The sequence below is a fragment of the Dipodomys merriami genome, unplaced genomic scaffold (genome assembly GCF_024711535.1).
Source record: "Dipodomys merriami isolate MVZ:Mamm:240054 unplaced genomic scaffold, mDipMer1.0.p SCAF_536, whole genome shotgun sequence".
In the NCBI taxonomy this organism is placed as follows: Eukaryota; Metazoa; Chordata; class Mammalia; order Rodentia; family Heteromyidae; genus Dipodomys; species Dipodomys merriami.
The window spans coordinates 472,610-498,423 of NW_027206109.1; the positions used below are offsets into that span (position 1 = coordinate 472,610).

At 39.6% G+C, this 25,814-nt stretch overlaps 1 long non-coding RNA gene across 1 annotated transcript in view; it reads left to right on the forward strand.

Moving 5' to 3' along the window:
• Window positions 1-362: 362 nt before the first annotated feature.
• LOC138811573 (uncharacterized) overlaps window positions 363-25,814 on the forward strand; it is a 64,819-nt gene continuing 39,367 nt past the window's right edge. Inside the window, exons 1-2 of the long non-coding RNA XR_011367430.1 lie at window positions 363-650; window positions 21,305-21,421. This is a non-coding gene — a long non-coding RNA (uncharacterized lncRNA). The remainder of the gene's footprint in view (window positions 651-21,304; window positions 21,422-25,814) is intronic.

Below are 25,814 nucleotides of genomic sequence, written 5' to 3' on the forward strand. Positions count from 1 at the left end.
AGAAGTGCTGTGGCTCCACTTTGGACGGCCAGCCTTAAGCAAAAGTAGCTCACAGACTGTGCCCAGATCCTGAGTTCAAGGTCCAGGACTAGCAACAAACAGACATACACAATAATCTGTGCAACCATCTGGTTAAAGCTGGTCACCCTCTTGTCTCCAACTGAATTGACATTCTTCCCTGGGAAAAGGGCTGGGGAGATGCTAACTTCTTGACTCTGCCCATGCTGTTTGCATCACAGGATTCCAGCCACACCCCCATTCTTTCATTGTTCTTTCTGACCAATGGGATACAAGAATTGTGGCCACCCCAACATTCCATGCTGCTTGGTAGAACAGGGATTCTCACTGTTAGTTTACACCACTACCAGCAGTTGAGGAAGGTGAGGTGTTTGAGTGGTGAGGATGAGACTCAAGGTGACTTCGGAGTATAGTAGGAAATTGAGAAGCCTGCCCGCACCCAAGCCGCTTTCCCCCTTTCCCAAGTTTCGAGATTTCAAATATCAGGCAATGTCCCCCTGCCAGCCTGATTAAAGCCCCAACCTGATACCTGGACCTGGTTCTCTACTTTGGGCCCATTTGTCCACAATACCACTGCCATCACTGCTCGCCCCACCTGGAGCAGCCTCCAGCAGCTTCTCCCAGCAGCACAGGTGAGTGGCTGCCCCCAAACCACCCCTACCGAGGTCAGACCCCCCCTGGGAGCACCATAACCCCTGCTTGTTTCCTCTCCCTGGCTCTGAGGAAACAACATTTTGTCTTGGGCATTTCTGAAACAGAGACTCAATATATGCTCTGGATGGGCTGGATCGAGGTTCTCGTATTTGTGACAGGTATGCTCTTCCAGGCCTGGTCCTCTGTAGTAGGGATGGTAGACATGTAGCAACATGCGCAGTCATCAATTTAGATGGCTTATCCCCAACTTTTAGTCCACAGTAGCCAATTCTTGACCATAGGTGAAGCTCTGGGTAGGGCGGCAACCATCAGACCTCATTTTCCTCACAGGACAGTTGTTAGGAAACTAGGGATTTATGCAGAGGGATCTCAGGAACACAGCTAGGCACAGAGGGAGCAGCCTTCAGATAAGGTTCTCTGCAGTTCTATGAGCAAATGACAAGAAGATACCTGGAAAGGGCTCAGATGGGGCCTTTTATTAATCGTGGAACAGATGTGGGATTATGAAGCAAAACATGGCTCTCTTTCATCATTACCCTATCCCCATATGGAAGGGGATCCTTCATTCTGTGGAGTTTTGCAGCTGGTGAAACCGAGGCACAGAGAAGCCAGGTGACCTACTTATGACTTCAACTTCACAGGAAGCTCAGCCTGACTTTGCTACCGTGCTCCCTAAGACAATGGTTGTTATTCAGTAGACTTCTGGTGGTAGGAAGTCCACTTCTTGTCAGTCGTGGGGCTTGAACTCTGTGTCTAGGCACTGTTCCCGAGCTCCTCAGCAAAAGGCTAGCACTCTACCACTTGATCACACAGCACCATTTCTGGTTTTCTGGTGGTTCTTTGGATATAAAAGTCTCACAGACGTTCCTGCCGGGGCTGGCTATGAACCATGATCCTCGTATCTCAGCCTCCTGTGTAGTTAGGATTAGAGCTCTAAGCCACCAGCAACCTTCTTAATTGTAATTGTGACTTTTTTTTTCTCCCTCTTTCACAAGAACTGGTTCAATGGGTGCTGGAGGAAGGGGTTGGGCATCCGCATGTGGCTAGAACCCAAGGTGACCCTCTCATTCTGGAGGTGGGCTGTAGTTCAGGTGCTGTCTTGCTCAGCCTGTTGAAACAGCTCCATGAGATAAGCCCCTCTGTGCCCTGGCTAGACCATGACAGTTCTTCATTGTCCATCCAGCCTTACTGGATTTATTGTATTGTATTGCTTTTGACATCATTTCTAGCACCTGGCCAAAATTATGATACATCGTTACTGAATAAAAATGTAATGCCATCTTAAGAAAGTCATTTAGGGCTCTGGGAAAGTGGCTTCATGGTACAGTGATTGCCTATCATGCATGAAGCCCTGGGTTCAATTCCTCAGTAACACATAAAAAGAAAAATTCTGGAAGTGGTTCTGTGCCTCAAGTGGTAGAGTGCTAGTTTGAGCAAAAAAAAAAAAAAATCTCAGGAATAATTCCCTATCCCTGAGTTTAAGCCCCTGGACTGGCAAAACAAAAACAAAAACAAAAAAAACAAAACAAAACAATACAAAACAATACAAAAACATTTAGTTAGTAAAAGCAAAATAAAGAACCCATACTTGTAGTATATAATTGCTCCTTCCATATTGACACTTGACAATAGTCCCTAATTCATGTACTTATATTAGGATACTGTGTTGAAAAAAGTTTTGTTCATTGTCACAGCTATTAATGCCAGGAATGTGCTTAGATGTCAGGTGAAGATTAATTCTGGAAATTCAACCATTCCAGGATTTTGTGTCATCACTGCTAATCACGAAGAGAAGGGTAGTCTAAGTGTGACTTTTAAACCTTTTGGTCAGTTATGGCACCAAAAAGGCAGGGCTAATTAAATGTTGTGAGAGAAGATAAAGAATAACTGCAGATGTAAGGAATAAATGATAGTAAATAAGGTATAACAGAAACTGTTCTAAAGAACCATTTTTGGTTATTGAAGAACTTGTTGTCAACTAGGCTTTTCCTCATTGTCTTTAGCATTCTAAATCTCTTAGTCTCGTTCTTAATCTCTGTGTGATAAATCTCCTTCTTTGCTGTTCTTTCATAGGTGATCTCCTTTGCTTTCTAAAAATCACAGTCTTTCTATATTTCTCTATGAACATTTCCTGATACTAAATTCACCCACACAGATGTCAGAGGATGCTAGTGTAAGGGTCCCTTAGCTCATGAGTCATTAATGTAACAAAATGGAAATGGAGGACATATTTATTGCTATCTCAATTTTAGAAAAGCTGCAATGTCATCATTTGGTTAAAATTTCCATTTATTGTCAACACAGTGTCATTCAGTGCACATAAATGCAAATATGAGCCAGGTGCTGGTTGTTTACACCTGTAATCCTAACCACTCAGGAGGTTGAGACCAGAGGATTGTGGTTCAAAGTCAGCCTGCTCAGAAAAGTCCATGAGACACTAATCTTCAGTTTACCACCAGAAATCCAGAAGTGGTGCTGTAACTAAAGTGGTAATGCACTCAAGTTGAACTGAAGAGCTGAGGAACATTGCCCAGGATCAGAGTTCAAGCCCTAAAACCAATAAAAAAGGTGAAATATGACTTTAAGTTTCCCCAAAAGGAACGAAAATATCAATAATCTTCCCAAGCAATACAAATAATTTCAAAATGATTCAGTGCACCTAATTTTGCTGAGTAATGTTATGGATTATTTGTTGGACATATTCTCTAAAAACAAATCGTTTAACTAGGGATACAGGTGGACTCATTGAAACAATGAGATGTACAAGTCGTAACGTTGAAAAAAGAACTTTACAACTTTGGTGGGAGGGGGAAGACCAAGAGGAGGGAGGGGATAGTACAGGAAGGGATGAGATGGGGAAACAAAGAGGAGGAAACAATGCTTGACTAAAAAAGTACTTGTTCTCTTGCCAATGTAATTGTAACTCCTCTGAACGGTATGCTCACAATAAAAAAAGAAAAAATTGTCAAATATTAGCTTTAAAATAAACTTCATCTAATATTTCATGTTTGAAAAGAGAAATCTATACAGTTGATGTCACTTGGCTTTCTTATTATCTTAATTCAAAGCCAACCCTGGCAGGAGAGTCTGTCAAACTCTTATCTGTGATTACACAGCAAAAAGCCAGAAGTGGAGTTTTGGTTCAAGCAGTAGAATACTAGATTTGGGGGCTGGTGGGCAGGAAAGAAAACTGTTCAGAGACAGGGTCCAGCCTCTGGGTTCAAGCCCCAGAACCAACACAAACTTAACAAACAAGCAAACAAAAAAAACGCAGGTATTTCATTGAAACCCTCCTTAAAGGAGTAGTGATCTGAGAAGAGGCTCCTTTTCCTGATCATACTCACTAGATGCTTCTTTGGAATCCTTCTTGTTTTGGAGAACTCATGACTGAATTAAAGGAATTGATAAATGACTCCTGAAACAAGAAAATCATCTCAGGGGTGAAATATACATCGATAAGTCTTTAAAACCTCCATGTATTTGTTTCTGTGAAGTAGAGCTTTTATTTGGGGGGGAGGTTCAGTCATGGGCCTGAATTCTGGGCCTGGGCACTCTCCCTCACCTCTTCAACTCAAGGCTAGCCCTCTAACAATAGAGCCACAGAACCACTTCTGGCTTATTTTTGCTTATGTGGTGCTGAGGAACCGAACCCAGGCCTCATGCATGCAAGGCAATCTCTCGACCACTGAGCCACCTTCCCAGTCCCTAGATTGAAACATGTTTAAAACAACGTTATTTCGTTTTGTTCTATGCTAGCCTTCAAATGGCTCATTATTTCTTTTTTTTAATTTATTTTTTATTGTGCAAATATTGTACAGAGGGGTTAAATTTACATGGGCAAGATAATGACTACATTTCTTATCAAACATTGTAGCCTCCTCCTTTGATTCCCCTTCCCATCACTTCCCAGCCTCTGCCACCCCCTACCTAATCCTCCCCCATCCTCGAACCAAAGTTGTAGAGTTCGCTTTCGACATGACAACCTGTACTTCTCATTGTTGAAATGGGTCCACATTTATCCTTATTTAAACGATTTTTTCCCTTTCCCCTCCACAAATTATACCAACATCAAATACAGTGAAAGCAGGATTTATACTGTAGGGGAAGGACATACAAACAACAATGAAATAATCTTATAAATACCTTAGAAACAAATGCATGAAAGAAAAAAACATTTATATAAATATCTTACGGTTCATTTTCCTAACATCATATTATCTGACCTTTTCTGCTTGACTTTTCTTCTTGCTTTGATTGTCTCTGTTGAGAAATCTAAGTTTATTCTAATTGGTTTCCCTTTATGGGTGATTAATCTTTTCTCCTTGACATCTTTAAGTATCTTTTCCTGGGTCTGAGTTGATCCTGTGTGGATTATAATGTGACAGTGGGATGTCCTATTCTGGTCTGGTCTATTTGGAGTTCTAAAAGCTTCTTGTATCTGAAGAGCCCTATTTTTTTGCATGTTTGAGAAGTGCTCTGCTAGGATCCTGTTAACAAATTTCCTAGACCATTAACTTCTGTTTCTAGGTGCTCCTCTACACCCATTATCCTTAGTTTAGGCCTTCTGATGGTGTCTTCCAAGTGTTGGATAGATCTATCATATTTCTTGGACTTGTCTTGGATTGTTGTATGTTCTTTCTCTATAATATCTAGGCTGTCTTCAATCCCCGAGATTCGATCTTCTGCATGGTTTAACCTGCTGTCACGACTTTCTACTTTGTTTTTTATTTCTTTTCCTTCTAATTTGTCAGATTTGATGGCTTCAAATTCTTTGTTGAAACTTTCTTTTAGATCTTGAATGAATTTCTTTACTTCCTTAATTTGGTGTTCAGTTTTTATTCTCAAATCACTTAGTTGATTGATTATGGTTTCCTAGGACTGCCATTCATTCTGTTGGATTCCTTTCAGCATTCCCTTTTTGGTCTCCCTGACTTCTTTCAGCTCTTTGTTAATGGATCCCATGAATGCTTTTAGTGATCTTCGTGTATTTTCATCCTGCCCTCTCAATTCCTGTATTACTCTTGGCTTGGCTTCCTCATGTTCTTGCCAGTGCTGTAATTTTCTTTGAGTGTTCTCATCCTGCTCACGCCATTCCTGCCTTTGTCTTTGAGTATTCTCAAGCTGCTCATGCAAAACTTGTATCAGTTTTTTAGTAGCTCCCTCACGCTCATGATTTTCCTGTATAAGCGTTTGGATTGCCTCCTCTCTCTCCCTATCAGGCTCATACAGAGTCCTTTGTGGGTTTTCAATCTTTTCTTGCATTGACCTTTTGTTTGCCTCCATTGACCTTTTGTTTGCCTCCTGTCTCTCCCTATCACATTCATACAGAGTCCTTTGTATGTTTTCAATCTTTTCCTTTATTATGTTTTCCAGCAGTGTTTGTAGAACTATTTGGGAACTATCCTCTGGATTTTTCATTATCTGTTCTGTCCCTGATTATCATGAGTGGCAGTGGAGATACCGGGACTTGCCATTTTTCTTGTGGTTTTCCGGCTTACTCTGCCCATTTGGGATGAAAATAACACCATTTGTGTGCTAGAACACTAATTTAAGGCAAGCATCAACCAAAGTCTTTATTTGCACAGTCAATACTCTGCAGATACAATCTAGTTCAACAGATACATCTATTCAACATCAAACAACTATATATTAATGGGCTACGAATCGCAAAGAAGAATTTGGTAAGCTAGAAATTATTAGGGTTAGGGAGAGATGTGGGTAAAAAATAGGAATAGAGTGATGTGTGAAGGCACAGGGAGAGTTAACGTAAGTCCTAATCTCAAAGCAGGAAATAGGTTGGATAGGATGAAAGTAGAGAGAGAGTAAAAGAAGGAGAAAGAGAAATGAAAAAAAAGAGACCAGAAAAAATAGAAAAGTAAAAATTAAAAATATTATGCAGAAATGAAAACAATCTATTTAGAGAAAAACATGAATATGAGAGAGAGGAGGGAAATAAAGGAGATGTGAAAATTTTTAAAATAAAATTACTTAAAATATTATATAGGTATAAAGAGGTAGTACTGCTATTAAGGAATTTAAGTCTAAGAGGTTTTGAATTGAGTAATAAATTTGTGGATTAAGTGTGTACACAACAACGTAGGATAAGGTCTAATAATCGACTACAGGTTTGCCTTAGGATGTGCAGAACAACAATAAAATCACATAAAGAAGAACGAAAGAGAAGAAAATGTGAAAAGGATAAGAAAGAAAGAAAAAAGATCAGAAGTTCAGTAGAGCTAAAAAAAACCAAAAAGTAATTAAAAAAAGAAAATTAGAAAGAGAGAAAAACGCACACACACGCATACACCGAAAATAAAAATTATAAGAGAAAAAAACTTACTAGAAAACATTTTTTTGAAAAAAGCTAAAAATTAAATATTAAAAAAAGTTTTAGAAAAAAAATTGGGGGGGGGAACATACTGTACAGAGGGGTTACAATTACATGGGCAAGATAATGGGTATATTTCTTATCAAGCATTGCACTCTCTTCCTTTCTTTAGCCTTCACATCCCTTCCCAGCCTGCCCTCGCCCACCCCCACCCTATCCTTCCCACCCCACCAAAGTCTTAAAGTTCGTTTTTGACATGACTACTTGTACTGTTCATTGTTGCAACGGGACCACTTGTATACTTAAACGACTTGTTTTTCACTTTCTCCTCCACAAAGTATACCGACATCAAATATAGTGAAAGTAGGGGTTATATTGTGAGGGAAGGACATACAAATCAACAAATAATTATCATATAAATGCGTTAGAAACAAATGCTTTAAAGAAAAAAAAACATTTAAATACATAGCTAAGGGTTCATTTTCCTAACATCACATTATCTGACCTTTTCTGCTTGACTCATACATATACTAGATATTGCAAATAAGGGAAACCATGGGACCTATGTTTCTTTGGCTTGGCTTACTTCACTTAATATAAATTTTTCCAAGACTTTCCATTTCCTACCAAATGGGGCAATGTCATTCTTTCTGATGGAGGCATAGAATTCCACTGTGTATATATACCATAGTTTCTTGATCCATTCATCTACTGAGGGGCATCTGGTTTGGTTCCATATCTTAGCTGTGGTAAATAATGCTGCAATAAACAAAGTTGTGCTGGTAGATTTAGTGTGGTCTTGTTTGTAAATATTTGGGTAAATGCCCAAAAGTGGGATTGATGGGTGATAGGAGAGCTCTATGTGAAGTCTTTTGAGGAACCTCCATATTGCTTTCCAAAGTGGTTGAACAAGTTTACACTACCATCAACAATGAAGTAAGGTTCCCTTCTGTTCACATCCCCTCCAGCATCTGTTGTTATTAGAGTTCTTGATTTTTGCCATTCTAAATGGGGTGAGGTGGTATTTCAATGTTATTTGATTTGCATTTCTTTTATGTGTAGGGAGGTTGAGCATTTCTTCATGTGTCTATTGGCCATCCTTCTATCTTCTTCAGAGAAGTTTCTCTTTAAACTTTTGGCCCACTTTTTTATAAGGCAGTTGTTTCTTTGAGGATTTGTTGTTGGCAGATTTAATTTTTTGAGTTCCAAGTATATTTTAGAAGGAGACCCTTGTCCATTTTATGGCTAGTGAATATCTTCTCCCAATCTGTGTGCTTCCTATTGATCTTGCTAGCTATGTCCTTTGCCATGCAGAAGTTCTGCAACTTCATGAAATCCCATTTGTCCAACCTTTCTTTGATTCGTTGTCTTTCTATTAAGAAAATTTCCGCCTGAGCCAAGGAGACTTAGGGTTTCTCCTATTCCATCCTGTAATGTTTTCAGAGTGTCTGCTTTGACTCCGAGGTCTTTGATCCATTTGTAGTTGATTCTGGTGCAGGGTGATATATAAGGATCTTTCTGTAGTTTTCTAGAAGTAGTTAACCAATTTTGCCAGCACCATTTAGTGAAGAGGCTGTCTTTCTTCCATTCTCTTTTTTAGCTCCCTTATCGAAGATTAGATGGCTATAGGTCTATAGGTTCACTTCTGGGTTTTCAATTCTATTCCATTGGTTCTGAGGTCTGTTCTTGTGCCAGTACCAAGCTGTTTTGATTACTATGGCTTTATAGTAGAGTTTGAAATTTGGTATTGATGTTCTTCCATCAGTGTTCTTACCATTGAGGAGCGTTTTTGCTATTTGGGGTCTTTTATTGTTCCATATGAATTTTTGGATTGCCTCTTCTATTTACTTGAAGAATGACATTGGAATTTTGATAGGTATGGCATTGAATTTGTAAATAGCCTTGGAAAGTATTGCCATTTTCACGATGTTAATCTTTCCATCTAGGAGCATGGGAGGTTTTGTCATTTTCTATGTTCTGTTTTGATTTCCTTTTTCAAGGTTTTAAAGTTTTCATCATAGTGGTCCTTCACTTCTTTGGTTATGTTAATTCCTAGGTATGTTATTTTTTGTGGGGCTATTACAATTGGAGTTGCTTTCCTAATTTCAGCCACACATTTCTAATTGTTGGCATACAGAATAGCCATTGATTTGCGGGCATTATTTTTATACCTTGTTACTTTGCCAAAGTTTTCAATCAGCTTGAGTAATTTGGGAGTGAAGTCTATGGGATTCTTTCGCTACAAGATCATGCCATCTGCAAAGAGGGAGAGTTTTATTTCTTCTTTCCCTATTTGGATCCTCTTAATGTCTGCATCTTGTCTTATTGCTGTAGCTAGGCATTGTAATACTAGATTGAGGAGAAGTGGAGAGAGTGGACATCCTTGTCTTGTTCCTGAGTTAAGAGGAAATGGCTTTAGTTTTTCACCTTTAAGTATAATGCTGGCTGTAGGTTTGTCATATACAGCCTTTACTGTATTGAGAATTGTTCCATGGATTCCTAATTTTTCCAAAACCTTCATCATAAATGGTTGTTGGATCTTGTCGAATGCTTTTCTGCATCTATTTAAATAACCATGTGGTTCTTATTCTTGCTCCTGTTGATGTGATGAATAATATTAATTGATTTGCGTATATTGAACCAGCTTTGCATCCCTGAAATGAATCCTGTTTGATCGTGGTGTATGATTTTTTGAATGAATTGTTGAAGTTGATTGTCAAAAATTGTGTTGAGAAGTTTTGCATCAATGTTCATCAAGGAAATGGGTTCATAGTTTTCTTTCTTTTATGAGTCCCTGTCTGGTTTGGGGATGAAGGTTATGATGGCTTCATAAAATGTGTTCTGTAGTGAACTTTCTCTTTGAATTTCATTGAATAGTTGGAGGAGCATTGGTGTGAGCTTTGCTATGAAGGAGGAAAAAAAAATTTATAAAAGGTGCAAAAATACTGAATTTTTTTTTTGGGGGGAGAGGTGGGAAAAATCCTGTATCTCCCTTTTGTTCATAACCAGCCTCTTGTTGCATTCTTTGGTCTCCTTGTGGTGTTTGAATTTCCTGTGGCTTAGTTGGTTCATTAAGTCTGTTTTTTTGAACCGGCAGATAAATGCTCACCTTAACCCAGGTTTTTGTGATCCACTTCCCAGGCTAGTTCAATGAGAGGGAGATCTACTTTGAGTTTCACAAAAGAGGGAGATGGCTTTTTCCTGAAGTTTGGAGATGCTGTGATGAGGCTAGGTTCTGGGTAGAGTTGAGGCCTTTCAGCAAACAGTAGCTTTTCCCGGGGGTTAGTTTGTGAGAAACTCACAGAGCCCAGACAGGAGCCACTCTGAGGGTTTATGTTTAATAAATTTCAATTGATTGTCAAGGCTGCTAAAGGGAGGGGCAGCCTCTGGCTCTGATTATCCAGCAAAGAAAGCCATTCCTGAGGCTGGCGCCTGAGCTGGGTGACTTTTCCCTGGGTGGAGCCGAGTCTGTCAGGTCACTTTAGTCTCTAGTTTTCATCCAATGCCTGAGTTTGAGCTAGCAGCTACGCCGAGCTTTTTCAGTATCGAAGATGGAGATCTCCGGTACTGGGGGGTGTGGCCTTCCCTCCTCTGCTCCCCGAGAAGGAGTGAGGATGTTAGGCCTCTACTCACACAGCGTCTTGGTTCCTGGGTCGTCTCTGGTCAGCGAAGTACAGGATGAAGATGTCTGTTCCTTGTCAGTTCTTGCTGGTGTTGAGTAGAATCTGCTTGCCCACCATGTCTGGCTCCTTCGTACTGGACTTTCTCTGTTATAGGTATGGTGGGTATGGCCGCCGCTGCCACAGCTCCTGCAGCAGTGGCATCTCCTGGCAAGTGCTCCGATCTGTCTCCTTGCCTGGATTTTTCCTCTCTGGTCTAACACTTTTTCCTGTGATGGAACACTTGGTGTGATTCTCTGGCTTAGGACTGTTCACTGGAACTCTAAATCTGTGTTCTATGTGAGAGCTTGTTTAGCCTTCAGCTTCTACTCCACCATCTTCCCAGAACTTCCCAGGAAATTATTTCTTTCTGTAGTACGCTCAACTAGAAATTTACAGAAAACTTATGTATGAGTAAAAACACACTCGAAAAAGTCAGGGACAGAGTTTTCTTCAAGCCTTCAGATTCTTTTCTTTTTTTAATTTTTTTTTTTTATTGTAAAGACACTATACAGATGGTTACAGTTACAAGAGCAAGGTAATGAGTACACTTCCTATTGAGTATTGTTACCCCTTCCATTGTTTTCCCCCTACCATCCCTTCACTCCCTACCTTCCCTGAAGTTTTTTTTTTTTTTAAATTGTGGTTAAGTGATTACATAATTTCCTAAATTTCACAGAATTGTGGAATATTAATGTTCATATAAAGTCACAAGTTCATTCTAACTTTCCTGGAGCAAATTGTCTATCACAATCTATAACATAAAACAGTGTACACTATCCACCATACATGTGATCAGCAGCATCGGGACTTTTAGTAGTGGTTCAACCAGATGAGTGGGAGTTCCTTGTTTCTTTTTTTTTTTTTTTGTCGGTCGTGGGGCTTGAACTCTGGGCCTGGGCGCTGTCCCTCAGCTCTTCAGCTCAAAGCGAGCGCTCTACCACTTGAGCTACAGCGCCACTTCCGGTTTTCTGGTGGTTTATTGGAGATAGGAGTCTCACGGTCTCTCCTGCCCGGGCTGGCTTTGAACCGCGATCCTCAGATCTCAGCCTCCTGAGTAGCTAGGATTACAGGCGTGAGCCACCAGCGCCCGGCTTGAGTTCCTTGTTTCTTAAGTCTTGTTAATTTTGTAATATCACCAAACATTTTGGATTTAGCATCCACTTATCAGGGAGACCATATATCGTTTGTCTTTGCTCTTGGCTTACCTCGCTCAACATGATTCCTTCTAGCTCCATCCATTTCCCTGCAAATGCCATTATTTTGTCATTTTCTAATGGCTGCATAATATTCCATTGTTTATAGATACCACAATTTTTGGATCCATTCATCTGTGGTGGGGCATCTGGATGGTTTGCATATCCTAGCTATTGAGAAGAGTGCTGCAATGAACATGGAGGTGCATGTGTCCTTGTATATTGGTTCCTGTTGTTCAGGGTAGATGCCTAGAAGTGGTATGACTAGGTAATAAGGGAGGTCCAATTTTAGTTTTCTAAGTACCCTCCAGCCTGCTTTCCAAAGTGGTGGTATAACTGTACATTCTCACCAGCAGTGTAGTAGGGTTCCTCTTCCTCCACATCCCCTACAGCATTTGTTGTTCGCTGATTTGTGGATGTGAGACATTCTGACTGGGGTAAGGTGGTATCTCAGGGTTGTCTTTATTTGCATTTCCTTCACCACCAGGGATGATGAACATTTCGTCATGTGTTTCTTTGCAATTTTTATTTCTTGATCTGAAAAGTCTCTCTTTAGTTCCCTTGCCCATTTAGTAATTGGTTTGTTAGGCTTGGGAGGGATTAGTTTCTTGAGTTCCCTGTATATACTGGATGTTAACCCCTTGTCTGATATATTGCTGGTAAATATTTTTTCCAATTAGTTGGTTGTCTTTCTAGCTTGGTTGTGATAAATTTAGCTGTGCAGAAGCTTTTTATTTTAAGGTAGTCCCATTTGTCGAGTCTCTCTCCAATTTGTTGTGTCCCTGGGACTCTGTTCAGGAAAGTCCTTCCTGTGCCTATTAGTTCAAGTGTCTATCCTACTCTGTCCTGCAGTGGTTTTAGAGATTCAAGATTAATGTTAAGGTCTTTAATACATTTTGAGTTGATGTTGGTGCATGGTAATCGTCTGGGGTCCACTTTTAGCTTTCTGCATGTGTCCACCCAGTTCTCCCAGCACCAATGGTTGAAGAGGCTGTGTTTCTTCCATTGTATGTCTTTGGTTCCTTTGTCAAATGTCAGCTGACTGTAGGCATGTGAATTTATTTCTGGATCTTCTATTCCATTCTATTGGTCTTCAGGTTTGTTTTTGTGCCAGTACCATGCTGTCTTTGTTATTATGGCTCTATAGTAGAGCTTGAAGGAAGGCATGGACATCCCTCCCATGTTGTCTTTATTCCCTAGAATTGTTTTGGCTACTCTAGGTATTTTGTGGTTCCATATCAATTTTTGGACTGTTTTCTGTATTTCAGAGATGTACATCATTGGGATTTTAATAGGAATTGCATTGAATTTGTATATTAATTTGGGCAGTATTGCCATTTTCACTATATCGTCGGCCTATCAAAGAGCATGGGAGGTCTTTCCATTTCCTAGAGTCTTCTGCAATTTTGTTCTTTTACTTTTTATAGTTTTCATTAAATAGTTCTTTTACATCTTTGGTTAGGGTAATTCCTAAATATTTTATTTTTTCGGCGGTCATTGTGAATGTGATTGCTCCCTTTATTTCCCTCTCTTCTTTACATTGTCAGTGTACAGGAAGGCAACTGATTATTGTGGGTTTATTTTTTATCCTGCTACTTTGCCGAAGTTATTTATGATTTAAAGAGTTTGGGGATGGAATTTTTGGGATCCTGAAGGTATAGTATCATGTCGTCTGCAAAAAGCGATAGTTTAACTTCTTCTTTCCCTATGCGGATACCTTTAATGTCTTTTTCTTGCCTTATTGCCCTGGCTAAGAGTTCCAGGACTATATTGAAGAGGAGTAGAGACAGTGGGCATTCTTGCATTGTTCCTGATTTTAGAAGAATTGATTGTAGCTTTTCCCCATTCAGTATAATATTGGTTATTGGTCTGTCATAAATGGCTTTTATTGTTTTAAGAAATGTTTCTTCTATTACTATTTTCTCCAGAGCTTTTAGCATGAATGAATGTTGAATTTTATCAAAGGCCTTTTCTGCATCTGTGGCGATAATCATGTGGCTCTGTTGATGTGTTGGATTACATTTATTGACACGTATTTTTAACCATCCCTCCATCTCTGGGATGAAGCCTACCTGGTCATAGTGTATGATTTTTTTATGTGTTTCTGGATTCTGTTATCTAGAATCTTGTTAAGAATCTTTGTGTCAGTGTTCATCAAGGAAATTGGCCTGTAATTCTCCTTTTTGGTTGGGTCTTTGCCTGGTTTGGGGATGAGTTTGGGACAGCTCCCTCCTTCTCTGTTTCTCTGAAGAGCTTGAGGAATATGGCTATTAGTTCTTCTTTAAAGGTCTTATAGAATTCTGCTGAGTCCATCTCGTCCTGGGCTTTTTATTTTTATTTTTTAATATTATTTTATTTTATTTGAGAACATACTGTACAGAGGGGCTACAATTACATGGGCAGGATAATGCATACATTTCTTACCAAGCATTGCAGCCTCCTCCTTTGTTTACCCTTCACCTCCCTTCCCAGCCTCCCCCTCCCCCCACCCAATTATACCCCCCTCCCCCCCCACACCGACATTGTAAAGATGGTTTTGACATGACATTTTGTACTTCTCATTGTTGCAACAGGTCCACCTGAATCCTTAAACGACCTGTTTGTCCCCATCTCCTCCACATGTTATACTGACATCAAATATAGTGAAAGCGGGGGTTACACTGTGGGGGAGGAACATACAAAGCAACAAGGAAATAATCTCATAAATGCATTAGAAACACATGCATGAAAGAATCGGAAACATTAAAATACATATTTAAGGGTTCATTTTCCTAACATCACATTATCTGACCTTTTCCGCTTGACTCATACATATACTAGATATTGCAAATAAGGGAAACCATGGGACCTATGCTTCTTTGGGCCTGGCTTACTTCACTTGATATAATTTTTTCCAAACCTTTCCATTTCCTAACGAATGGGGAAATGTCATTCTTTCGGATGGAGGCATAGAATTCCATTGTGTATATATACCACGTTTTCTTGATCCATTCATCTAATGAGGGGCATCTGGGTTGGTTCCATATCTTAGCTATGGTAAATAATGCGGCAATAAACATAGTTGTGCTGGTAGCTTTAGTGTGGTCTTGTTTGTAAACATTTGGGTAAATGCCCAAAAGTGGGATTGCTGGATCATAGGGGAGATCTATGTGAAGTCTTTTGAGGAACCTCCATACTGCTTTCCAAAGTGGTTGAACAAGTTTACATTCCCACCAACAATGAAGTAAGGTTCCTTTCTGTCCACATCCCCTCCAGCATCTGTTGTTGTTAGAGTTCTTGATTTTTGCTGTTCTAACTGGAGTGAGGTGATATCTCAATGTTGTTTTGATTTGCATTTCTTTTATGGCTAGGGATGTTGAACATTTCTTCATGTGTCTATTGGCCATCCTTCTTTCTTCTTCAGAGAAGCTTCTCTTTAAGCCTTTCGCCCACTTATTTATTGGGCAGTTGTTTCTTTGAGGATTTGTTGTTGGGTGGTTTAATTTTTTGAGTTCCAAGTACATTTTAGATATGAGACCCTTGTCTGTTGTATGGCTAGTAAAGATCTTCTCCCAATCGGTGGGCTTTCTATTGATCTTGCTAGCTATGTCATTTGCCCTGCAGAAGCTCTGCAACTGTATGCAATCCCAAAAAGCATTTGACAAGATCCAACACCCCTTTATGATGAAGGTTCTGGAAAAATTAGGAATCCATGGAACATTCCTCAATACAATAAAGGCTGTATATGACAAACCTACAGCCAGCATTATACTCAATGGTGAAAAACTAAAGCCATTTCCTCTTAACTCAGGAACAAGTCAAGGATGCCCACTCTCTCCACTTCTCTTCAATCTAGTATTAGAATGCCTAGCTACAGCAATAAGACAAGATGCAGACATTAAGGTGATCCAAATAGGGAAAGAAGAAATAAAACTCTCCCTCTTTGCAGATGACATGATCTTGTATTTAAAGAATCCCATAGACTCCACTCCCAAATTACTCAAGCTGATTTAAAACTTTGGCAAAGTAGCAGGTTATAAAATTAACCCCCAAACATCAATGGCTTTTCTGCATGCCAACAATGAGAAAAGTGTGGCTGAAATTAGGAAAGCAACTCCATTTGTAATAGCCCCACAAAAAATAAAATACCTAGGAATTAACTTAACCAAAGAAGTGAAGGACCTCTATGATGAAAACTTTAAAATCTTGAAAAAGGAAATCAACACAGAACTTAAAAAATGGCAAAACCTCCCATGCTCCTGGATTGGCAAGATTAACATCGTGAAAATGGCAATACTTCCCAAGGCTATTTACAAATTCAATGCAATATCTATCAAAATTCAAACGTTATTCTTCAAGGAAATAGAAGAGGCAATCCAAAAATTCATATGGAACAATAAAAGACCCCGAATAGCAAAAACGCTCCTCAACGGAAAGAACACTGCTGGAGGAATATCAATACCAAATTTCAAACTCTTCTATAAAGTCATAGTAATCAAAAGAGCTTGGTATTGGCATAAGAACAGACCTCAGGACCAATGGAATAGAATTGAAAACCCAGAAATGTACCTACAGACCTATAGCCATCTAATCTTCGATAAGGAAGCTAAAACAATAGAATGGAAGAAAGACAGCCTCTTCAGTAAATGGTGCTGGCAAAATTGGTTAACTACATGTAGAAAACTAAAGGTAGATCCTTATATATCACCCTGCACCAGAATCAAATCCAAATGGATCAAAGACCTTGAACTCAAAGCAGACACTCTGAAAACATTACAGGATGGAATAGGAGAAACGTTAGGTCTCCTTGGCTCAGGCCGAACTTTTCTGAATAGAGACCCGGAGGCTTTTTTTTTTGTTGTTGTTGGAAGACTTTTGATAGCTTTCTGTATCTTGTTGTAGGATATTGGCTTATTTAATTGGTTTATTTCTTCTTTGCTCAGTTTGGGCAACTTGTATTTCTCTAAAAATGCTTCCATTTCTGCCAGGTTTTCTTCCATTAAAGATTATAAATTTTGAAAGTAAGTAGTCCATTAGGATTGTTTGGATATCTTGTTTACATATTGTGATTTTTTCCTGTGGCATCTCTAATCCCGTTAATATGTGTTTCCTCTCTTCTTTTTTAAATTAATCTTGCCAATGGTCCATCAATTTTCTTTATTTTTTCAAAGAACCAGCTTTTGTTTGGTTAATTTTGGCTATAATTTTCTGATTTTGTAATTGGTTAATCTCTGCTCTTAATTTAGTTATCTGGCTCCGTCTATTAACTTTAGTTTCCATTTTTTCTTGTTTTTCTAGCTGTTTTAAATGCAACATGAGATTATTTACTTGGTCTGTCTCCATTCTCTTGATGTGGGCACTGAGGGCAATAAATTTGCCCCTCAGGACTGCTTTTGTTGTGTCCCACAAGTTTCTTTGCGAAGTGTTTTCATTTTCATTGAGTTGTAGGAAATATTTTATTTCTTCTCTGATCTCTTCCGTTACCCAGGCATTGATAAGGAGTGTGCTGTTCAATATCCATTTATTAGAGAAATTTCTGCAGTATGCTTTGTTATTGAGAACTAGCTTGATTCCAATGTGGTCTGATAGGGTACAGGGGATTTTGTCAATCCCTTTGTATTTTCTTAAGTTCCTTGCATGAACTATGATATGTTCTATTTTGGAGAAAGTTCCATGAGCTGCTGAGAAGAATGTGTACTGTGTTGTTTTAGGGTGAAATACTCGGTAGATGTCAGTTAATTCCGCTTGAAGTATGTCCTCTATTAATTCGGTAGCTTCTTTGCCAATCCTCTGGTTGATAGACCTGTCCTTTGGTGAGAGTGGTGTGTTAAATTCTCCTAGTATTTTCATATTGGGATCTATTTTATTCTGTAAGTTTGAGAGTATTTGTTTAACATATCTGGGTTCACCAATATTTGGGGCATATAAGTTGATGATGGTAATACATCCTCTTGGATTGTTCCTGGTATTAATATGGAGTGTCCGTCCTTGTCTTTTTGTACTGATTTTAATGAAAATTCTATTTTGTCATATATCAGGATAGCTACACCTGCTTTCTCACTGGGGGCATTTGATTGGTAGATCCTTTTCCAACCCTTTTCTCTGAATTTGTTTGTATGTTTGGCTGAGAAGTGGGTCTCCTGAAGGCAATTCTGATCCAGTCTGCAGTTCTTTTTCTTTTGATTGGTGAATTAAGCCCATTAATATTAAGAGAAAGTATAAAGAGATGCATTGTTGACCCTGTCATTCCCTGTTTTCCTGAGTTTTTCTTCTTTCCTTTCCTCCTGTGCTTGCTCAGTTAGAAGTTGATTAATGTCTGTCTGGGTGCAGGTCCCAGTTCCTGGTTTCTTTCTTCAGGTTATGTCCCACCTCTTAGTATTCTTTGTAATGCTGGCTTAACGTTTATATATTCATTTAGTTTTTCTTTGTTATTGAAATTTTTCAGTTCTCCATTGAATGTGAATGATAGCTTTGCCAGGTATATCAGTATGGGTTGCCAGTTATTGGCTCTCAGGGTTCGTATGGTACTTTCCCAGGCCTTTCTTGCATTCAGTGTTTGTGTGGAGAGATCTGCAATGATTCTAATTTCTTCCCATTGTTGTATAGCTACTTCTTGATTTTTGCTGCATGCAAGATTGTTTCCTTATTATTCAGATCTATCATTTTTACTATAATGTGTCTAGAAATGTTTCTCCTGGGATCTTGCTTGTTGGGTGTTCTATATGCTTCTGTTATGTAGGTAAGATGTTCTTTTTTGAGGTGGAGAAATTTTTCACCGATTATCTTGTTGATTAGCTTTTGTCTTCCCTTGCTCTGAAATTCCTCACCTTCATCCACTCCAATTATATGAAGGTAAAATTTCTTTGCATTATTTTCTTTCTCTTGAATTTCCCTTTTGCTTAATTTGAGTGATTTTTCCATATCTGTCACTTTTTGGTCCAGTTTGTGTATTCTGTCTTCTGTATCTGACACTCTACAGTCCATTTCGTTCACTCTGTTGACCATGGATTCTATTGTGGTTTGTATGGAGGAAATGGATTCCTTTATAGATTCGATGTTGGTTCTCAAACTATTGATCTCACCTCTTAATGAGGTATGTACTACCTCTAATTTGGCAATTATCTCACTTCTTACTGAGGTTTGTGCAGACTCTATTTTTGCAAGCATCTCCTGTTTGATATCTTGTATCTCTTTTGATAGCTCATCCTTGTGCTCTTTCAATTTCTGGTCTATTTCTCACTTTATTTCTTGAGTCATTGCCTCCAGCATCCCTTGGATGTAGCTTTTGTCTTCCATTCCTGCTTTGCTCCCACTGGGGCTCTCCCCTGTGTGGCTGCTGGCTATTGAGGATAGCTTGCTATCCTGGGTAGTGATAAACCTTGTAATTTTTCTCTGTGATTTTCTCATGGGGGTTCAGGTATTATTGGAGACTAATCTGCAATTTTGTTTTGGTGTGTCTGTCTTTGCTTGGTTGCTGATTCTGTATTGGTAGAGAGAGTCTGTGCCTGATCTGGGTTCTGTTGGGGGCGTACCTCCAGCTGCTGGTCTGATCTATATAGGATTCTCAGCTCTCTGCTGTAGATTGCTGGTAATTCCCGCCTTTAGAAGGGTTGTGCACCCTAGACTGCTCATGTTTGCTCCTATGGGTGCTCTTGGCAAGATCAGATGCTCTGGATGCACTCTCCCAGATGCTTGAGTCGGCTATGGGCTCCTGATGTTTTTGTTTGTTTGTTTGGTTGGTTTTGGGGGGGGGCTGTTGTGGGCTTGAACTCTAGGTTTGGGTGCTGTCCTTCAGCTCTTCAGCTCAAGGCTGGCACCCTACCATTTGAACCACAGTACCACTTCTGACCCTTTCTGCTCATGTAATGCTGAGGAATCAGATCCAGGGTCTCATGCATCCAAGACTATCACTCTACTGCTGAGCCACCTTACCAGCCTGAGCTCCTGCCTACTAACAGGTGCAGGTGGCCTGTGTTGCCCAATCCCAGCCTAGAATTTATGGGTCGGGTTTTGGTGGGTTTTTGGATTCTCTTGTACTGAGCCTCCAGGTCTTTTGTTGTCACAGGTGTGCTTCCCACGGTGTGCAGTTCCCTGTTTTTCATCTCTCTGCTGAGGCTTATGCTCAGTTGGGAGGAATTGGTTGTGTTGTTCAGGCACCGGATTGCCAGGCCTGGTTCTGGCCCCCCACCTGGGGCATGCTGGTTAGGCCTGTGCTGCTGTGTATACCACCTAGGTTATGCAGCCTGGGGTACACAGTTTACATTTCTTCTACTGTTGGTTGTCTGGACCCAGCGGCACTGTTCCTGGCTTGGGTGTTTAAGCTCCCTTCCAGGGGTGCTCTTGCTCTAGCCTGCCCAGCAGAGTGTGCTCCAAGGGCCGGTGGAGTTCTCGAGCAGTTCCCAGTTTCAGTGGGTCCTGTGGTCCGGGTGTTGGGGTGGGGAGTCTGGGTCAGGGTCTCAAGATTCCCTCAAGCTCTGGTCTCCCTTGAGGGATACACTGTCCCCTGTGGGGTATTCACCCTGGAGCTAGTTCTTTCTGTGTGGTGTAGGTTGTCAGTTGCTGTTGCAATCCGAGTTCAGTTGGGGTGGTTGCGGGCTAGGCTGGGCAGTGGTGGCTCTGTGTGATTCTCTTCTGTGTCTGCTTCTGTCGAAGCTGTCGGGTCCACAGTGTCCATGCTCAGGCGGCTTCTGCACGAGTTATGTGCATGCAGCTCCTTGTGTCTCTGGGACCCTGGCAGCCCCCGCCAGGTTGTCACAATCGGCAGGTCTGACACCGGTACCTCAGGCATCTTCTGCATGAGTGATCTGCAGGCAGCCCTCTGTGTCTCTGGGACCCCAGTGGCCCCCACCATGTCGTCACAATTGGCGGGGCTGACACCGGTACCTCAGGTCACTTCTGTGCTATCTGCAGACAGCTCCCTTTGATGTGCTGCTGGTGCCGGGTGGCTTTGGCGGGATGGAGCCTCTCTGCTTGGGTGGAAAGTGAGGGGTGGGTGTGGGATCATAGTGGAGACTCACAGCTGGTAGCTTTCTCTATTTGTGGCGATCAGCAGGTCTGTAAACTGGTACCTCAGTCGGCTTCTGAGCAGGTGATATGCAGGCAGTCCCCTGTGTCTCTTGGATACGGGAAGCCCCCGCAGCGCCGGCTGGCCATGGCTTGGCACACTGCCGTGTGGCCAGTGAATGTTGGGGGAGGGGTATTCGCTCTTCTCTGTTCTGAAATTCTTCTTTTCCTCTCTTTCTTTTTTGTTATTTTCCACCTCCTGTTTTTCTCTGAGTGTTCATCTTTTTGTTATTGTTGGTCTCTTGGGGAGATTAAGCATTGGAACTCAAACTCTCTTTTTGGTTGGGGAGAGCTTTGGTATTTCCCTACTGCCTTGTTACCATCTTTGTCCTTTTCTTATACAGTAAAAAGGAAAACACAAGTTAACTTGAACTTTGTCAATCCTCTGTGTTCCATTCTTCTCCTAGGATCAGTTTCCACATCCAGTAACAGTTACTTCCAGGAACAATCGATGGTGATGCTTGAGATATAATGAATGTTTTCTAGCTTCACCAAAATAACCCAAGGACACCTTTGGACCTGAGGTAACACATGTTTCAGAGAAACATAGTAAAGAGAAAATACCATTTATATTGCTTATAAATACACTATTCATGAGTATATTGAGTTCAAACTTTTTAAGTCCTCTGTAAATAAGGTGAATTTTAAATGGGAAGAAGGTTCTCAGATCATTTTTTAAGGAGTGTATGTGCTGCACATTATTTCCCAAGTTTACACGAGTTAACAGTAAGGGAAACAATAGCAATAATAGGAGAAAGAGAAGTTCTGTGTTTAAGTTTAAGGGTTCATTACACTATAGAAGACTCTACAAATAAGACAACATTGAAACAATAAAGCCAAGTCCAGTATGTAGATTTATGAGAGTGATATAGGGAATGCATTAATCCTACGTGGAACACGAAGTATGAGGCCACTCTCTTTCTAAATCATGCTTGTTAATCATGCAAATTTGTAAAAAGTAGAATGGAAGAATAATTCTGTTTACAATGCAATTCAGATATAAGAGCATGGACTTAACTGGAAAAAAAGTCCATCTTGAGAGAGCAGGGATTATACTAGCCATGAACTGGTGGATAAGATCACATTTTTTTCTTTCCTTTACTTATATATATTTTTTGATGGTGGTCTTGGCACTTGAACTCTGGTCCTTGGCGCTGTCCCTCTGCTATTCAGCTCAGGTTAGCATCCAGCCTGGGCAGAACAGTCTTTGAGACACTATTTATAATTAACCAGCCAAAAGCTGTATTAGAAGAATGGTTCAAGTGATGGAATACCAGTCATGAGCAAGATGGCTGAATAAGAGCTTGAGGCTTTTGCATATATACATACAAACTTACACATAAACACAGAGGCACTTATATGTGCACACACAAATACACAAATGAAGCAATTCTCAGAAGATATAGAAAAGTTAGGACACAATAGATAATATGTCCTCAGTAAGACTAGAATCAAGTGATAATTTTTAATGTTAGAAAGTCCTCAAGTGAAGTTTCTTCAAAAAAGTTTAAGAATATTACATAGATATGGACCAGAGATAGTAAGAGAGACAAGTAATCATTATGAAAGGGATCGGATCCATGTAGGAATGAATCAGAGACCCCACAGGTGTATCTGAAAATGATCATATCCTCTGTGAAATGTTAGAACATCTTTTAATATAGTCCATGAACAGTCTGAGCAGTCTAGTGGATGATATCACTGGAGAAGTTCAGAATTGCTAGTCTGTATCTAGATTAAATAAACCAAGAAACTCTGGCAGGTCAATGTGATACAAGCCTAGAATTCTAGCACTCAGACTGACAGGAGATTAGAAACTGGAATTACATAGTGATACCTTCCCTGGACCAGGTAGTATAATTTTGTCTTAATAAAAGTAACCAAACAAGAAAGGAATACGCAGTTGGAAGTTTGGGCTAATTTTGTCATTATGTTTTGAGAAGTAATTTCCTATTGAAATGCAACTCATATATAATCCTCAGTTGTGCTTTTAAATGCTCTCTTCATTAGAAACATTCTTAGATGCAAAATGGCTCATGATTCCCATCCAAAATTTGAAAAATTAAGTAATCTTCATTCTGTTAGTTTCCAAGGAAAGGATGAAGGATTGCAAAAGCTTAAGCCTGGACATATAGCAAACTTGGTCCAATGTAGGACTTTATAGACCTTGTTAAATTAGAGTTTAGATTTAAAATATATATTTTGGTTTTGTTTGTAATTTCATATTCTATAGGATACTACAAAATTCTTTTTAAGTAGAGGGTTTAATTGACAAATTTACAAATGTTTCTTGCATTCTATTTGCCTAGAATATACTTTCAAGGGAGTTATAATTAGAACTCCGTTAATAGATATTAAAAAACAGTTTATGTATAAAATGATAATGTGAATAATGTAGACAGAGTTGCCAACAAATGATGATATTAATTTATAAATTTAGAAAAAGAGCAATTATTTGAGGCTTTGGTATAACATTGTATGAAGAGAATAATTGTGTGACTTCTTCTTTCTTCGACCTGTATGTAACACAGGAAGCAATTTCCTTAATGACATGTCTCTGTATACAATGAGAAAAATGCTAGGTTTTGGGATTGTTTTTGTTTTTGTTTTATTGGTTTGTCCTAGGTGTTGAACTCTGGGCCTGGACACTGTCTCTGAGGCTGTTTATGCTCAAGGCTCATGCCCTAACACTTCAACATCAGTACCACTTGTGTCTGGTTTTGCTGAGAAGTTTATTGGAGATAAGAATCTAGGGAACCTTCCTGCCTGGGTGGGCTTTGAAATGTAATCTTCTGATATTAGCATCCTGTTTATCTATGATAGTTAAAAAGTATAAATATAAATAATATTTGCAAGAATACCAGTGGAGGAAAAATGATGCAACCCAGTTTATTGTGGTGCTTTTTCCAGAACACGGAGGGCATCACATTAGCAAAGGTGTAGTATTTTTTCACTATGGAGATAAGCTATTCGTGATGTGAATTAAGGGAATTTTGAAGTGCACCCTACAAGTTGGAAACTGTTGGTCTAGGATGACTTTATTGCATAAACCTTGGGATTGATGGTCATAGAAATAATAGCTTAATCTGTTAAACAATTGCTTACTCTTGAAGAATTAATTTTTGCCGCGGACCGGGTTCTGTCGGGACGACGGAGGATACCTAGTGGAGGAACCTGGAATAGGACGGGGAGATGGCAAACAGACAACTCACACACATTAGGAGTGGATGCTGAGTGCTGAGTGCTGAGTGCGATTTAATGCAGAGGATAACAAACTTTTATAGCAAAAAGTCTCCATAAGAAAGGGCAAAAGGTTACATAATCTTGCTGCAGGGCTTCATTCTTGGGCGGTCACCAGCTGGTCGCCTGATAGGCACTTGTTTCCGGCTTTACCTCTATTTTTAAGAAATACAATTGGTTTCGATGATTGTCACCAATTAACCACTACTTTATTCTATAGAGGCCTTAACTGTCCCATTAAGATCTTTCCTGTTCCTTCTTTAATAGTAAGCACCAAGGAGACTTAGATTTAGCAAGTCTCTTAGTAAATGAGGAAGTTCTTTCTCCTAAGTAGTTATCTCAGCAATTGCCATACATTCTTTCTGTTCTAGCCGCGCCTACAACTTTTTGTAAATCTCTTACAAACAATTCCTTCTGCTGAAGTGACTTTGTGAAACCCCCAATACTTTTATATTTACTTATAACTTGTCTACTAGCCTCCATAAGAGGGGTTTCAGGGTAGCACTTAACTCTGGTGAGTTAGTCATATTTTTAAGACACTCATCAGATATTGGAGTCGTCAACACTCTTAAGAAAGAGCTTTGAATAAGGGAACGTTGACAATGAGTAAGTACAAAGAGCAGTAGAAGCAGTAAAAGATTAATAGGCACTCTTATGAGGAAAAGATAGGCAGAAACACATCTTTTCCAGGGGTTTTGCCAGCCTTTTCCCAGGAGTAGGCCTCTTAGAAGCCCTATTCTCCGAGGTAGACTTTGGTGAAGTCCCAAAACTTGGAGATAGGTTTCTGTAAAGCCCCATTCTCTGAGGTAGACTTCGGTGAAGTCCCAAAACTCAGAGATAGGTCTCGAAGCCCCTATCATGGTCTGATAGATGGTTTCCCATGCTAAGCAGACTCTACTGGGGTCGGCGTGGCAAATTTTAACTGACGTTTCATAGTTTTATACTATACCAGAATGTGGATATTTTTCTGTTCATTTCTCTATCTGTAACACCCCATTGGAAAATGCATCTAATGCAGAATTTCATAACATGCACACAAATACTATTTTGAATCTCTCAGGTATGGAATGTTCATTATTTCAAAATGAGTAGTTATTATTCATATGAATGTTGAAGAACACATATATTCTGTTCTCTTAACAACTTATTTACTTTCAAAAGTTCTGGGTTTCCGTAGAATTAAAGTGTTTTCTGTTTTAGTACGAGAAAGTACTAAATTTATTCTTTTTTCAAAATATTGGCAAGTATATTGTGAAAATATTGCCTAGTTGGATAACATTCAAGTTGATGGCCCTTTGATTAAAAATGGGTAATTAATTCAAATTAGATGTCAAATAGTACTGATTTTTAAAAAGTTACTACATAAAGAATAATATTTACTATACCAATACAGTGAAATTTTATTTCATGCAGCTTATTTTTTAAATTTAATTATAATGTCAAAGTTATATGCAGTGGTAAGCACAATTGTAAGCTAGTAAATACACAACTTTTCAAACTTATTACCCCCTCTCTCATTTTTCTCACAGTTTTAATTCACCCCAATACGCCTCACAAGTTGTAATGTACATTTCCAATTTATTTTCTTGTGAGTATTGCTATTGCATTGGTTTGCCCTTTGTCCTTTGTCTTGCCATTTTGTTGTTCATGTTCCCTTCCCTAATTAAGGTAAATGTA